This window comes from Phoxinus phoxinus (genome assembly GCF_949152265.1).
Source record: "Phoxinus phoxinus genome assembly, chromosome: 18".
In the NCBI taxonomy this organism is placed as follows: domain Eukaryota; kingdom Metazoa; phylum Chordata; class Actinopteri; order Cypriniformes; family Leuciscidae; genus Phoxinus; species Phoxinus phoxinus.
The window spans coordinates 11,127,443-11,142,495 of NC_136893.1; positions in this window are offsets into that span (position 1 = coordinate 11,127,443).

Sequence of the window (15,053 nt, forward strand, 5' to 3'; positions counted from 1 at the left end):
ATTCAATCAATCCCTTTTTTCATTAAATATCCTGTTTCACTGAGAACAATGTCACATTATTAAAGAAAATGGGTTGGGAATGCGGTTTCATGTTGATTTTAAGTTTTTAGAGGAAGATCTCTCGTTTTAGACCAAAAATCAGATGCAAACCTCTTATATCAATAAACGATTCTTAGTAAAAAAAAAACAAAAAAAACCTAAGTTCTTAGTTCTTCTTCTTCTTTTTTTCAAGCAAAATTCGAATTCGGTGCATTTATCACAGGTTACTTCCTCCTCCCCTTACTCGCATGCTCTCTATCAGCCATCTCATTGGAATTCTACACACCCTTTGTCTGTCTTATTAGGAACGTCTCTTTGGTGCAATTAGTTGCACCCGTTTCTCTTTCTATATTGCACAGCAAAGCAGCGGACCTGCTCACTCAGTTAAGGAACCTTTAACTTCCATCACGTCTCACAAAGCATCGTCTCTCACTCCCTTTCCGTTACTGCTTTTATCAACAGGCTGTTTCCTCCGCTAACCGTATAAGAGTGAAGGCAGATTAAAGCAGAGAGAAGAGAGAGAGAGAGAGAGAGAGAGAGAGAGAGAGAGAGAGAGAGAGAGAGAGAGAGAGAGAGAGAGAGAGAGAGGGGAGGTTTAGGCAGAGACGCTCGACTGGTTGGCTGACAAACAGAGGGTCCCTCTAGAGTGCAGGCAGAGGAAGAAAGAGAGTAAAAAGAAGAGGAGAGTTTGATGTGGGTAGCCAAGCTCAATCTCCTCATCCCCCCCACCCCCTCCCCCCTCATTTCAGCAGAAAATCTATGCTCGCTCTCTTAGTATTCCAGCCGTCCTCCTTTGAAACCTCTATAGGCTCGGTCAGACAACTGGGCTGCTGTTGAGGCCTGGGCCAAACGGGAGAGCAGCGGGGTGGTGGGCTTTTTGGAGGGAAGAGGGGAGGGGAGGGGAGTGTTTGCTCGAGGCTGTCAGAAGTGACAGGAGGCCAAGCGACTTAAAACCTCACCAGGGACTTCAGCTGGACAAGCCCTGTCTCCACTCCTCTTTGGCGCTCCTTTTTTCTTCTGAATCATCGTTTTCTCGCACATTTACCTGTGAATCGAAGTCATGTCCCAGACTATCAAACTCTGTGATCGTCCTCTTGCAGTCACTGATCATGTTCTTAGCTGTTCATTTATTTTCTTCACATTTATTTTGTGCATCTTGCCATCTTAACGCTGCAATATAGGCAACTTTTGCCTAGATTTTTGCCCGCTTACTCTGGAGAAGTCGAGGCTAGTTGCTGAAAGTTGGAGCCTGCAAATTCTAGGAAGTCAGAGTTTTCAGAAAAAAAATAATGCATGATGAGCACAGACTTTTCTTTTTTGCTTTTTATAGATTCGTTTTTTTTTAGTGTTTTTTTTAGAACAAATATTGTTATAATTTGTCACATCTCCCAGCAACGAGTCTGTCGTGTAAATGAACTCTTCAATTTTTGACTGGATTTATGACAATGCTCAATTATAGCGCCACAGGCACAGCAAATGTGATTGGAAATGTGATTTTGCAGTCCGAAAAAGGATGAAATAATCGCACGAAAACACATCTTTGTGTATGTTTCTGTGTGAGTCTATTGTGTACGGATTCTAAAGAATGAGTTGAAAGTCTGCAGTTTTCGATTCTCAGTGTCCTTCAGTGTGTAGGCTATGATGCAATAGGCTACCCAGTTTTTCCAGTAATGCAGTGTTGGGTGAATTGCATTACTAAGTAATTAATTACTGTAATTTAATTAGGCCTACTTTTCCCTTCAAAAAGTAAAGTACCTTGTCACAGGCACAGCCAATCAAAAGGGCGCGTGGGCGGGCACGCGGCAAGCTCCAGGCATTCGCGAAATTAAAGCCTGCCCTACATAATCAAATTCATGAATATTACCGGTATACCATTTTAACATTATTAAAAATACATACCGAGTTACTGAACAATCTTTGTCATATAATACACACACTAGTCAACATTTGACAGAGAAACGTTCTTATTAACTTTTATTTATTTTGAAGATCTGAGGTGAATTGTCCATTATTGCTTTCAATACGGCTATAAAAGACACACAAAATGATATTCAAACTCACACTTCTTGAGTCTCTCCATCATTGTCCGACTCCAGTTTAAACATAAAAGGTAGAACAGTTTCTGACATTTTGCTTGTCTGCGTGAGGAGCTTCTAACACCATGGACAGTATAAAAGGCTAACACCTAACACACACATGAGCTGTTGAAGCTCCGCCCTCTGTGCCGGGATCAGCAGCTAATTTGCATTTAAAGGGACATACACGAAACAACGCGTTTTTACTGACCCTCAAAAAGGGACAACTTTAACATGCTGTACAAAATTATCTGTGGGGTATTTTGAGCTAAAACTTCACATACACTCTCTGGGGACAACAGAGACTTATTTTACATATTGTAAAAAGGGCCATTATACCACCCCTTTAAGTATCATTGCTGAATTAATGTCTGTCACAGTGATTCAGATGAATCCATCTGGTTTGGTGTTGATGAAAGGGTACTTATGCCTGCTGTGGTGGTGTATATAGTAAAAAAAGTGTTGTCTTTGTTGTCAGCATACGTTTGGAACACTGAAAGATCGGCAGATCACAAGGTTTTGCAACAGACCAATTTTTTTGATGTTCTACACTGGTGCAAACAGTTCTTACCAACTTTAACAACCCACAATGCACTGATTCCAGGCATGCATTCCCACATCCCCTCCCCAAACTTCCGGCCACCCCCAAATTCCCTCTTCTCTCTGTCACCTTGAGCCTTGCCGTCATGCTTCTGTGATCGCTCTAAAGGTCAGCGCATGTAGCCACTGTCATTACCTGTCACTCTCACTCCCTCCCTCGTTCTCTCGCTCCTCGACCACCTCTCTGTCATGCATTTCATTCCTAAGCTCTGGAAGACAGATCAAAGTGCCATCCTTAGTTGGGCTTTGAAGGTTACAAGCGGATAGGGGTGATCTCACAGCAGAGTTGAATGAGAGACAGGGAAACATTAATGGAACAGGAGGTGGCTAAATGTTCTGGTGTAAGTGACAGTCATTCAGTGGCTCAGAATTAGCGTGGATATCCATCAGTGTGCCACTTAGCATTAGGCTCCTATTTGCATCCAGGACACCTATTTAGGGTGAGCTGGCAGGTTAGTGACAGTAGGAGAACCAGCTGGAGTTAGCCAGTGGGGGAGATGTACCTGTCCTTTTAAATCTCTATAACAAGCATTAGTAATGTTAGAAATTATGTGGTCCTTAGTTTGGAAACTAATTGTGATCAGCTTTAATACACATTTTGTACTGATCTGGTCTCATGGAGTAAATGTGAAGAGTGTGAGATGCTTTAAAAAGTCCTTAGGCCACGTTCACATTGTCAGTCCAAATCTGGTAATTTGTATATCAAACTGGAATCTGATCTAAAATGACTGACTGTCCACATTGTGTGTCACAACTGTTCCAATATGATTTGTGTGTCCATGCCGCTCTTTCGTTTTCCAGAATATCTGCATTGGTTTCTATGACAATGATGTTGTGTTGGTAGGTACACCAACAACAACAACAACCGCAACATGGAGGGGTTTGCAATACAGATGTTGTCTTATTTACTGAAACAGACTGAAATGAATGTCCAGAAATGCATTTTTAAACCACATATGGATGTAGTTTGAAACAGATTTGGAAAATGAAATCATTTCATGTGATTTTTTGCCATTCACACTTGCTAAATCTGATTTCAGTCGAATATGCACAAATAATCGGATTTGGACTGATAGTGTGAACGTGGCCTGAATGTAGCCTTAGAGGGATAGTTTACCTGAAAAATTTACATTTTTGTAATGTCATAATTTACTCATCCTATTTTTTATCAAATTTGAAGGAATCTTCCCCTCCAAAGCGTTTTTTACTAAAGAATCACTGAAACTGGATTATTCAGTCAAACTTTTGAGCTTGATTCAGTTTACAAATAGGACTGACTATGTTTTTCATCCACTCATATTTGTCAGTCGAAATGAATTCAATTCTGAAAGTTCTGAAAATTAAATACTGCAATCTGGTTCGCATATTTTTTGTGCTTGATCATGTGCAAAACTTCAGTGCATGCGTAGTGCTCAGGCACTGCGTTCAGAACTGTAGAAAGCACTGTGATAATGTAACTGGGGCTACCATTACAATAGTTAAAGGGGTGGTAAAATGTCCTTTTCACAAGATGTAAAATAAATCTCTGTCCTCATGTCCCCAGAGTGTGTGTGTGAAGTTTTAGCACAAAATACCCCACAGATATTTTTATATAGCATGTTAAAGTTGTCACTTTTTGAGGGTTTGCAAAAATGCACCATTTTGTGCCTGGCCCTTTAAATGCAAATGAGCTGCTGCAGAGGGCGGGGTTTCAAGAGCTCATGTGTGTTAGCAGCTGCCATTATCTCACGCAGACACACTAAAATGACAGAAACTGTTCTGTCTTTAATGTTAAAACGGAGTCAGACAAAGATGGATTGACTCAAGAAGAAGTGACAACATGTAGAATGCAACAGGACGTGCTGAATGGTTAGTTGATGAATTTATGTTGCTGATGTGGAGTTAACTATCTTCAATTAGGATATTCTGTCATGGTAATCTATAAATCACTCGTATAGGAACTGTTGTGAGATGCACACAGGGTGACTTTCTATTGCATAAGAAATACTTTATATTGCAATGTGAAAAGATGGATGGTAAATTTTGAGCTGACTCACAAATGTACTGTTATTTTCCTCTTCTCAACATGGACTGCATGTTCTGAGGTTTATGTAGATTTTAGGGTTGGTGATGTCACTAACCCGGGAGGAATGTCGTGTAGTCCCTACCAGCCATTTGTTGTAGTCCTTTTCTTTAAAAGCAAATATCTTCCTTTGCTTTGAACTTTGAGCGTTGTAACTTTGCAGATGTTGTTTATGCTCAAACAGCAACATTACACACTAACTAAAGTTAGAAAAGTGAAATCCTACACAACCCCCCCTTTAATAAAATAATATGTAAGCATAAAAAACTGGGCATGTGCGTAAGGGTATTTTTGAATGCAGTTAAGAAAATAGTTGTAACAAGCATTAAAGGGTTAGTTCACCCAAAAATGAAAATAATGTCATTAATGACTCACCCTCATGTCGTTCTAAGCCCGTAAGACCTCCGTTCATCTTCGGAACACAGTTTAAGATATTTTAGATTTAGTCCGAGAGATTTCTGTCCCTCCATTGAAGCTGTATATACAGTATACTGTCCATGTCCATAAAGGTAATATAAACATCATCAAAGTAGTCCATGTGACATCAGTGGGTTAGTTAGAAGTTTTTGAAGCATCGAAAATACTTTTTGGTCCAAAAATAACACAAAATAAGACTTTATTCAGCATTGTATTCTCTCCCGGGTCTGTTGTCAATCTGCGTTCAGGACTCCGCAGTGACGCTGCTGACGTAAGACGCTGATGACGTGTTATCTGGTGCGCCCGAGCTTCGTTTACAGTCTGAGGGAGACGCACGCTATATTCAAGCTATTCTACATTGTTTGCGTGGATATCATTTTTTAATGGTGCGTAAATGTGCATGTCGCGGATGAGACACTTTTACAGCGTGCGTTTCCCTCAGTCTATAAATGAAGCTCGGGCGCACCAGATAACACGTCATCAGCGTCTTACGCCATCAGCGTAACTGTGAAGGATTGACAACAGACCCGGGAGAGAATACAATGCTGAATAAAGTCTTATTTTGTGTTATTTTTGGACCAAAAAGTATTTTCGATGCTTCAAAAACTTCTAACTAACCCACTGATGTCACATGGACTACTTTGATGATGTTTATATTACCTTTATGGACATGGACAGTATACTGTATATACAGCTTCAATGGAGGGACAGAAATCTCTCGGACTAAATCTAAAATATCTTAAACTGTGTTCCGAAGATGAACGGAGGTCTTACGGGCTTAGAACGACATGAGGGTGAGTCATTAATGACATTATTTTCATTTTTGGGTGAACTAACCCTTTAATTTATTGACAGCCCAGCAAGCAATTAATTATAAAGTTCTTTGGTGTTGGCCCCGTCCGTATGCATAATCCGAGGGTAGCGGATCTGCCTTTCCTGAAGAGAGAGGAAGGCATTGGCGCAGCCGACCCCCGGCGAGGTATGGACTGGACCATCCTGGTGGTGCTGGGGAGGGTGGAGGTAATTGTCGCGTCAGCATCAGCGAACTCAAACATGTGTAAGTGCCGATCTTTTATACAGCAAGGATTAGGACATGATTGGATAGATGTGAAGGTAATAAGTGATGTAGTAATTAAGTCTTCCTGGCAGAACTTATGCTAAAGCTTTCATTTTCAAATTCCAAATTACATTCAGATCAAGCTCAATCGGCTTGATTGAGGTGTTTACACAATGGCTTTTCCATTAGATTGAGACATCAATCAGATTACTAACCATTTATTTGGTTGCATGTAAATGTAGGCCTCACTAGGGATTTGAATCAGCAATTGAATTGTTCATTTGAGCTGGTTCTGTTTTAATGAACCGTTTGATCCAGTTCAACTGAAAGAACAATTCATGAATTGGACACTATAGTGACCTGTAGTTACTATGAACTGTTGTTGTATGAAAAAAATCTCTCTCTTTTTTCTAAGAAAGGAAGTGGGTAAATAATTTTCAATTTTGGTATTATCAATTCTTTGTTTTACAATCTCTGTTTAAAAAAGACTGTCATAATCAAAACTGACAATACTTAGAGGTGATGGAAAGGCAGAACAGAAACTGCTAAAGCAAAGCAAACACAGGTGTGTCTTTTTATCAACTCGGAGGTAAGGACTAATCAATGGCAAACTTTAATCAGATATGATCAATAATTCATGGCCTGAGGCCTGGCCATCCCATCTCTAAACCATTCTCATACTGACGGCACAGGATGAATAATTCAGACACCATTTACACAAAACCAAGCACCATCCTGATGCCAGATTACTGAATTAGAAATATTATGCAACCGAGAATGCTAATTAGACTGGAGCAATCCAGCCTGCCTACATTGAGTTAAAAAGAAAAAAGATAAACTAATAGGCTACGTAATTTCATTCAACAAATGTTTTTGGGTCTGCTTATTATTTTGCCACAAAACAAATCAGTTTTCAGGATATATCATAGTCCTATTAAAAAACATGTTTAAAATAATATTTCCTACGATAAATAAACTACATTTTTATATAATAAGTTGAATTTCCTCACAATATATTTTTTTAAAAATCAGAGGTCACTACAGACAAGCAAACTCAAACAAATCAACAGACAAATACACACAGATATTTATGGCACTGTGATTTGAAAAGTGGTCATGAATTAGAAAGTGAATCACAAGCTAGTGAATCACATAACTTTGCTAGAGCAGAGAGAGAGAGAGAGAGAGAGAGAGAGAGAAGGGGGGGGGGGGGGGGGGTAGATGGATGAAGGGTAAGGGAGAAAGTGTAATTCTTGTTTGCCTCAATTTATCCTGAAATCCCTGACAGCAAGCAACCATAAGTCACCAAATAATCGCTCTCGGTAATTTAAAAAGATCACTCATGTCTCCTTCACCTTCCTTTGCCTTGTTCTCTTTATCTAGCTCAGATATCAGCGTACAGAAGTCAAAACACGGTTCATTCATAAACTCAGAGCTTAGTCCATTTTGTTCCTTCTCTCTTTACGTCTTTTTACTTTTGGTAAGTACATTTAATTTAAAAAAGAAATCATAACTTCTATTGTCTTTGAAATATGGTTAAAGTTACTGCTGAATATACTGACAAGTATTTATGGTAAACCAAAATACGCCTTAATGCATTTCTAATGAACCTTAGTCCATGGTTGTTTGAACTTAAACGTAGCTAATCCATATAAATCTACAGTAAAGCATTGGAAAATTGCTTTTTAGAGTAATATTGTAGATGAGCAAACACACGTCTTCAATTATATATCTTCAATGTTGAACATTGAATAGACATCCGGGCAACAAATCAGCTAAGGGAAGTGGATTGAAGTAAAAAAAAAAAAACGATATATTTATATATTTATGGTGATATATTTAACAGTCCTTTCATGCATTTTGTGTGCTTATTGGAGTGTTTAGAGAAATTCACACTGTACAACAAGGTGTAAAGAGTGCAGGGTGACAGAAGCTGAAGAATTGAGGCTATCAGTGTGAAACTGAGGAAAGGATTTCACAGTCTGAAACATGATGCTCATGCATTTACAGGGAAGAGTTCTAATGAGGGCTCACGGTATTGATATCTCCATGGGAACATCCCAGGGCACAGCTAACAAACCACACTCTTGTATTGTGACATTTCTTTAAAAACTGGAGTGGAAAATATGAATATAATGTGTATGATGCTTGAAAATGCAGAGGCAAATGGGTAATTCCATTTTGTCTCAGGGTGGAAGTGAATCATTTGCATTCATCTAAATATTTGGATGGACAAAAATTATATTTATTGTAATTTGAATGTATCTTGTAAGTTTTAACTGATATGGCTTTAAAATGCATAATTATAACTTTCATGATGACGAAGAACTGCAATCTCACGTGAGCGTGACCACGATAGAGATGATAATCAAAACCAAACAGATCTTTTGTTCGTTTTTGGCAGAGTATCTGAGGCACGAGCTGTAAAGGCACAGTGCTATTCACGAGTTCACACTTACAAATAAGTCAGATGGAATAAATGGTATGCATATTTGGCGTGCTGTCCGAGGAGAGGGCTCGGTATTCGGCCCGAACCCAGAGTACTCCCCCCGTATTGCTGCTTCGGAAGTAACCAGGCGAGTGTGAGGAGACGGGGTGGTGGAGGGATGCTGAAAAACTGTCGAGGAACGTTGGTGAGTCAAATGAGTAGGCTATGTATATAGGTCTCCACTCATGCTGATTGGATAGAAATGTTGATTACTGATTGTTGACAGCTGGTTGGAATGATGTGATAATTGGATCAATTATTTGAACGTGATCTCCTCCCGAACTTTGTTTATAAAACATCATTTCTATAGGGGCGGGGAGCAGCAGCTCATTTGCATTTAAAGATACATGCACGAAACAACGTTTTTCCTTCAACTCAAAATGAGCATTTACAACATGGTATAATAAATGATCTGTGGGGCATTTTGAGCTGAAACTTCACAGATGCATTCTGGGGACACCTGAGACTTATATTGCATCTTATATTACCGTACACAAAAATAATAAATTTGCAACATATTTTCTCCTACTAATAAGACATATGATATTATTGTAAAAAGGGTTCGTCAGGTCTCAGAATTTCCTCAGAAGAGCTTTGTGAACGTGTGTTTGTATGTGTGTGGTTGTCTCACCCACAGACCACGCACCCTTGTCATGTTCCTGTCACATCTGGAGCTGAGAAGAAAGATGAGTCCTCACGCAGAGTGACACAATGTCTCAATGTGACTGATAGAAAGGTAGAATGTGTCTGCAGCACTGGAGAAATCAATCCTTCCCTTCGTTTGCCCTCTCCCTCACTTTCCCCTCAAAGCTGAACCCTCCCCACCATGATTATATCAACTCTTTTTTTCTTTTCTTTTTCTTTTCTTTTTATAATTTTTACTGCAATTAAGGCGAAGTTCATCTCATTGTCAAAAAATTTCCTTTTGTTCTGTGAAGAGGTGAGCCTGGGTCTCCATCCGGCTATTGTGTATCTATGTGTGTGTGCGAAACACAAACAGATGTGTATTGGCCTCTTGAGGGATTCTTTGTGAAAATGTTGTTGTGTATTTATTTTTTTATGTGTTATGACACTGTTTGGACTGTGCGGCTGATTTCCATCCCCCGTGAGGCTTTGAGCTTTGTCTGCCTGGATTCGGGGGCGGTAAATAAGTGGTAATGGAAGTGAATGGGAGGGACTTGGGGAGCACTCTCTGTCATCACTTTAGAAGGTTGTGACCCCAGAGCGCAGTGACACCGAGCTGCTAAATTATTCAGCCGTCGTCTCGCGCGGGGCCTCGGGAGGAGTCGAGGCTGTGATTGCTGGAAGCTGACTGACTGACATTTGCACATGAAAATCGGCTTGGTTTTCCCACTCCGAACACTGGTGCTGCTTAAGAAAAACAGCACAAGGCCTCTGCGGGAAGACGGAGGGCAAGGTACTGTAATGAAAGCACCCCATCTGACTGACGCACCGCGCAAAGCCTGCCAATGAGAACGGCCTCGTGAGATAAGTGGCAAAAATCATTTAAAGGCATCTTTCATATGGATTTGACACAGCTTAGGCCCAACAGTTATTAAACATGCAAAATGCTAGGGGTAGAATAGATCAGTCGATCCGCGATCCGTACGGACCAGGCCTCACTGTTCAGCACGCATGTGATTTGCAGATTAATTGCAAAGTTGAATCATCATAAAGTGAAAGTTTATCATTTGCACTTGTTTTGTGTCACGGTTTGGGATTTGTTTCTTGTTCCTGGTTCTTGTCTGTCATGTGATCCCCTGTTCTAATCATGTGATCCTGCCATGTGTTCCCTTGTCTGTTGTGCCATGTTGTCTATAGGCTGGTTCGACTTGAAGTACATTAATATTATAAACTAAAATTAACAGTGCAGCACAAACCAGTTAAAGGTGAATGGGAGGAATTTGACCACATAGAAGTCCTTCTGATAGTAAAAGCCTTAAAAGTGTTACTGTAAGTCCTCAACCCAGAAGCCCAAGGGACGTCAGAGGTTCTTATTGTAAAACATCTTCATCTGGTAAAACATCTTCATGCTTACATAAATTTGCAGGTCATTATTTGGGCAAAAACTCTTAGGGTTAGAATTCCCATTCATTTCAATGGTGTTGCTCAGCTGGTTGATATCTGCCTTCTTTGATATCTTTGCAGGCCTGATAAGCTGATGTTTATACAGTATACAGGGCTGTTCAAAAGTTTGGGGTCAAGATTTTTGTTAAAGAAATTTATATTTTTCTTCAGCAAGGATGTAGCCTATTAAATTGATCAAAAGAGATGTTAAAGGATTTAATAATGTTTCAAAATGATTTAAAAAATGCTATTCTTTGGAACTCTATATTCATCAATGAATCCTGAACAAAATGTATCACGATTTCCACAAAATATTAAGCAGCACAACTTTTTTCAAAATTGATAATAATTAAAAATGTTAATAAGCAGCAAATCAGCATATTAGAATGATTTCTGAAAGAAATGTGACACTGAAGACTGCAGTAGCCTAATGATGCTGAAAATTCAGATTTACCATCGCAGGAATAAATTACATTTTAAATTATATTAAAAATAGAAAACAGTTATTTTAAATCATAATAATATTTCACAGTATTACTGTTTTTACTGAATTTTTGATCCTACATTTTTTTTTTTTTTAATGGTAGTGTATGTAGCCTATGTGTATTTAGGCTATATACATTTAAAAAAATATATATTATTTAAAAATATTGACAGATAATCAGCCGATATTGGTGCATTTCTAAAGTAATGATTTATATAAATATTTGATTAATGTAATACTGACCCTAACGGAAAGTGCTTTAGCGGCATATACTGTTACTATGGTTACCTCTGTTTGCAAAGGTCAGTTTGGCAGGAGGTGAAAAAAAAAAATATTATATGAAGTCTTATTGAAATATTCCTAATGTAATATGCAGCATCAAACCTATTTAAGACTTATGAGATCCTCCAACAGTTTGTTTTGACATCCTTTGGGGGGGTTAAAGATTTGATTTGGGAGGTCCGACCCCCTAAATCCTCTAATAATTCACAGCTGTTTTATGTTGAGTTTTAGTGTTGTGGAGCTGATACTTTACTCCTCCTTCAGGTTTGGGTTTATGCAGCCTGACAGATATTTGCCCATGTATATGGATTGATTACCTTTGAGACAAGTCTTCGAATTCAGAGTGTCAGGGTAATGAGACCAAGTCCAATTAGTTAATCCTCTGAGCCAATAAAACCGATAGGCGGTTTGTACAGGGTGAAATGTAAGTAAGAGACTGTTATTTATGTTTCAGCTGCTGTAAACTGTAGCTGAGGGATGACACTTATGCTATATACTTGTTTAAGATAAAGACTTTATATATATACTTAATATATATATTCATGGCCTTTATCACCCTCATCTCATTTAGATCGGAGATGATGACTTTTGCAAATAAATAACAAGCGATGGCTATAACATTTGAGCAAAAATGCTTTGGATTAGTCTCTGAGTCCTCTAAGATGAATGTGGACTTAACGAGAGAGCGAGTCGTGCCGCTGCAGACTTTCAGCATGCTTGACCATGTCTCTCTGTTTGAGAGAGGGAAAGCAAGGGATAAGTGGACAAAGAGAGGGAGGGAGAGAAGGGGGTAAGAAAGACACAGAAGGGGTGGAGTGCAAGGCAGATGACAAATTGTGATTAATAAATGTGGTCCGGGACGGCAGTGTGGAACGATGCTTATTAATGGAGAGAATTAGAGTGGCTGTGCAACTCAATCTACACACTGTCACTCTGCATCAGGCACCATGATCAGAGTCTAATGAAACAGCACAACACACACACACACACACACACACACACACACAGTCCACAAATATGCAACTTTAGATATACTATAGGCTATATCTTATTTCACAATAAAATATCCAGACACAAAGACTAGATTTGAAGAGTTTTTAAATCTACATTAAGCAAAAATGCATCAAATATTGAGAATGTATTTAGAGAATATATATATTTAATTGTACTTTATTTGATAATCATGTCTTATTTAGATAATTTATTTAGAGATCATAAGACATTCAGAATTGGTTTGTTTTTCCTTGAATCTTTTTTCTTTTTTTTATTATTATTATTATTTATTTTTTAATTAGATAATTAATTTAGATAATCAAATTAATGAAATAATGAAATATGGATACCGGTAATTAAATTTACTGTAAAAAAAGATTAAGGTTTTTTTTTTTGCAGTGCAGTGCACATAAACAAATATTGACACTGTCCCTGGCCTTTAACTTCTCACACCTTTTTTTCTCACACACACTCAGGAAACACACAGATTACCTTACATTTATTTTTCATTTTTTTTGCACACAAAAGTGAACTCTCCATGACATAAGCCAGCATCTAATTACATCCTTTCATGCACATCCCACAATGAATCCCATTCCTCCATAATACCTTATTCCTGAGAGTGAAAGTCCAAAAGGCTTTTGTTTCAGCACTTGGTGATGTTTTATTAATCTTTCTCCACCACCATAACCCTCAAAGGCACTGATCTATAGGCTGTTATATTTCAGATCAAGATCCGTTCCTTTCCTCCAGGGGAGAGGTCAGGTCACCGCTCCTTTGGCCAATTGGGAGACTCCATCAATATTCCCTGTTTAACTGAGTGTTAATTCATGTCCTAATTACTTTTTACTGCCCGGTGGTAATCTCATTATCCAAAATTTTACATAAATAACATCATATAAATCATTCTTCACACCTACTTGGTGACACGGGTGGATCTATGTGCACAATCCATGTCTCAATAAGTGTCACAGCTCTACTCTCATGGGATCTTGTCTCTGGTAATGATTGGTGAGTCTGTATGTGTTCATGTGTACACTTGTGTTTTTCTTGTTATTTTCCATCAATTTAGTGATAGAGGCCTAGTGTATATATAGATGTAGCCTTCTGAAACTACAGATCATGGAGAAATTTCATTTAAATAGCATACTAACAGATTGCTCTTGCTAGGTCAGAATAGTGTGTAGATATTCTGTACCTTAATTGTTAAATTGCGCAATGTACATGAAGTACACCTTTTAAAATGTTTTTAAAAACAATTGCGACTTTGTATCACACAATGTAACTTTGTTTTTATTCTAATTGCAGAATTACCTTTTGTTTTGTTGAGGTGAAAACAGGCTTCGATATTTATTTTTAAAATTTTTTTTAATGTATTATTTGACTGAACTGCTAATTGATAGTTTCAACAAAAATTTAAAACACTAACCAAACAATACCATATAAAACAGACTAAAACCAAGGAAATTGAACTTAAACATGAACAAAACACACCCAAAAGCGAAGCGAACACAGATAAACCCTGACAGTGTAAGGCTAGAACTAATATTATAGTTCCAAGAAAACTGTCCAGATATTGGCTCACAAGTGTCATTTAATCCAACTCTCGGCAGTTGTATGTCAAGAAACAAACTAACAGACGCATGATATGAAACAACCATCGACAGTTTGCTTGAGTCATCATCGGTGACAGAAAAAAAAATATCACCTTTACATTAAAGGCTAAAGATTAGTCAGGTGCATGCATACTCAAGCCTATCTTAGTGCATGACAAAAAAAAAAAAAAAAAGGTTAGATAAAGACTGGCCCTGGCTTGCCATTTTTACCAAAATGGTCGCTGTGGGGTAAACTGTGCCATATGCTTTGGGGCTAGGCTGTGTCACTGGCTCAACTAAGCAGCTTAAAAGCAAATGCTTAAAATGCATTTTTCCAAATGCATTGACACAACTTACCCCACTCTCCCCTTCATGATCGTTGAAAAATAATAGAGAAAGACAATATGGTGAAACGAGACCTGAAAAGAGTGAATGAGAGACAGACAGCTCAGAGACATGTGCATTTTTCAATATTAATCATCTCAGTAATATTTTAACAGCCACTAAAAATCCAATTCTCGCTATATTGCCTATGTCTCCTAGCGATGATTATACACCCATTGTGGTTAAACCCGCACAGTGTGTGTGTGTGTAATTTCTAATGGAAGGGACTGACTGAGTGAGTGAGTGACATAGTGTTTAACTCAACACTGTAACACAAATACACTTCTTATAACACACATTTTTCTCCAGTCACTGTCCTCTTCTTCTGTTCTTCTCTCCCCCTGACACTGGTCATATCGGAGAAGAGAGGGGTGGTCGAAAGAAAAGAAAAATAGATGTCAATATCAAATGTCCAAAACAGGAAAACACTGTATTTTTAAAAACATTGAAGACTGTGTTGTCAAAGTTGATATTGTGGCTTTTATGGGCAGATACGCGCAGCACATTACA